At 48.7% G+C, this 2,816-nt stretch overlaps 1 non-coding gene across 1 annotated transcript; it reads right to left on the bottom strand.

Moving 5' to 3' along the window:
- Window positions 1-1,901: 1,901 nt before the first annotated feature.
- On the bottom strand, window positions 1,902-1,974 carry TRNAK-CUU (transfer RNA lysine (anticodon CUU)). The gene has a single exon. It is a non-coding gene; the product is annotated as a tRNA-Lys (tRNA).
- Between the last annotated feature and the right edge of the window lie 842 nt (window positions 1,975-2,816).

The raw sequence follows: 2,816 nt of genomic DNA on the forward strand, positions 1-2,816 counted from the left end.
TATGAGAAAATAAATTTCTGTGGTTTAACCCTCCAGCTTCTGGAATTTTGTGATGGCAGTCCAATTGACTTGAAGAAATTGGGTTCAGGGCCTTGTGTAGCCTGCCGAGTACAAAATTGGCAGGCTGGAGACACGGGAAGGGTCGATGCTACAGGGTAGGCTCCAAGGTCATGTGCTGGCAAAATCCCCTTCTGCTCAGCCTTTGGTTCTATCCAGGCCTTCAGCTTATTGGACAAGGTCCACCTCCGTTATGAAGGGCAATCTGCTTTACACAAAGGCTACTGATTTCTGTGAATATCATCCAAAAACACCCTCTCAGAAACATCCAGAATAATGTTTGACCTGGCGTATCTGGACACTGTGGCCAGGCCGAGTTCACACCTAAAATGAACCATCATATCCCCAAAATAGACTAGAAATGCATGGACACCAGATCACAGTTCCCTGGACACCTTTGGCATGGACATACTGAGAAATGCGGTGTTTTTCCCAGGGCCTGGCAAAGGGGGTCTGTTGTCTCTTCTTTGCCAGGATGAAGCTGGCCACAGGGAGTGTAAACTCCAAACATCTAACATTCTCCCCCTTCTGTTCAGGTGACATAAGTAGGCCGTGTGTGTTGGGGTTTGGCCCATGGTGGGTCCATTCTACCCAAGGTGTTAGAAGGTGATCTCAGGCAGAGGGTCCCCGCCTCAGCACTGTGAATTTTGGGATCGAAGAATCCTCTGCTTGGGGGGCCAGCTTGTGACCGTGGGGTATTGAGTTGCAATGGGGGCCTTTGTCCATCACTGGCCTCATCCAGCACAAGGACTGGGGCCTGGACTCATCCCTCAGTGACACGCTGGGACTCAGGCCTGCGTCTATAGAAGCATCCTTGTGGCAGACAGTCCAGTGTTCTTGGTGTCCGTCCTTTCTCTTCTTTTAGTATTTCACCATGACTGAGCACGACCTGACCGACCATCCCACTGTCTGGTGGCTGCTCAGATGATGGTTGGCTTGGTGTGTACTGGTGAAGGAGAGATGGGGTTGGCGGGGCGTCTCTCTCCTCTGTGTCCGCTCTCCAACATGTTCACTCTCTAGAACTACCCGGCTCCTCACCACCAGGCCCCGTTTCTTTTTTCTTTTTTTTTTTTTTTAATTAATTTTCTGTTTGAATGAGAGAGAGAGTGTGACACGTGGAGAGGGAGAGGCAGAGGGAGAGGGAGCATCTTAAGCAGTTTCCATGCCCAGCACAGAGCCTGACGTGGGAACACAAGCAGGGGGAGTGGGAGAGGGAGAAGCTGGCTTCCCACCAAGCAGGGAGCCCGATCTGGGACTCGATCCCAGGACCCTGGGACCATGCCCTGAGCTGAAGGCAGACAACAACTGAGCTCCTCGGGTGCCCCTGAAAGAGCAAATCTTTTTTTTTTTTTTTTTTAAAGATTTTATTTGTTTATTTGACAGAGAGAGATCACAAGTAGACAGAGAGGCAAGCAGAGAGAGAGAGGAGGAAGCAGGCTCCCTGCTGAGCAGAGAGCCCGACGCGGGACTCGATCCCAGGACCCTGAGATCATGACCTGAGCCGAAGGCAGTGGCTTAACCCACTGAGCCACCCAGGCGCCCATGAAAGAGCAAATCTTAAAAGTTTTATCAGAAGGAAAAAAAATTTTGTAACCATTTACCATGATAGACGTTAGCTCAACACTGTGATGACCATTTCACGATGTACGCAAATACTGAATATTACAGTGTACAAGTAAAACTCATACAGCAGTCGTATGTCAGTTCTGCCTCAATTTTATTTTATTTATTTAATTCTGTTAAGATTTTTTTTAAATTAACAAATAATATATTATTTGCCCCAGGGTTAAGATTTCTTTTTTTTTTTTTAGTTGTTATGTTTATTATTTTTTTAGTAATCTCTACACCCAACATGGGGCTCGAACTCATGACCTTGAGATCAAGGGTCTCATGCTCTCCCCACTGAGCCAGCCAGGCGCCCCAGTTATACCACAATTTTAAAAAAAGAAATAAAAGGAGGAACGCCTGGGTGGCTCAGTTGGTTAAGCGGCTGCCTTCGGCTCAGGTCATGATCCCTGCGTCCTGGGATCGGGTCCCGCATCGGGCTCCTTGCTCGGCAGGGAGCCTGCTTCTCCCTCTGCCTCTGCCTGCCATTCTGTCTGCCTGTGCTTGCTCTCTCTCCCTCTCTCTCTGACAAATAAATAAAATCTTAAAAAAAAAAAAAGAAATAAAAGGAAAGTACCCCTATAGGAGGAGAAAACAAGCCGAGGATGAGAAGGGATGGCCACGGACTCACTAAGGCAAGTTCCTCCAGCCTCCAGCTGGGGGTCCAGGGCCAGGGATGACCTTTCAGAGCATCTGCTCTTTCTCCCTGCCCTATCCTCCCTCCTCAGCCCCAGATGCCAGGCTCTGAAGGCCCCACCACTTGTGGATGTCTATGCACTGATGTCGGGACAGAGACCCACTCATGGCCAGCCAAGGTTGGGACTGTCCCTCCGTGTTGGGTATACAGAACCCACAGTCTCCAAGACTCATTAAGTTATGATACTTCAGTGACTCATATTTTTCTTTTAAGATTTTCTATTTGACAGACACAGTGAGAGAGGGAACACAAGCAGGGGGAGTGGGAGAGTGAGAAGCAGACCTCCTGCTGATCCGCAAATCCGGGCCTCGATCTCAGGACCCTGGGATCATGACCTCCGCTGAAGGCAGACACTTAACGACTGAGTCACCCAGGCGCCCCAGTGACTCATATTTAATCTTGATCTCCTACTATAAAGTATTCTGTATTTATGTGGCTTCAAAGACTTTCATGTAAA

This window comes from Lutra lutra, chromosome 1 (genome assembly GCF_902655055.1).
Source record: "Lutra lutra chromosome 1, mLutLut1.2, whole genome shotgun sequence".
Lineage (NCBI taxonomy): Eukaryota > Metazoa > Chordata > Mammalia > Carnivora > Mustelidae > Lutra > Lutra lutra.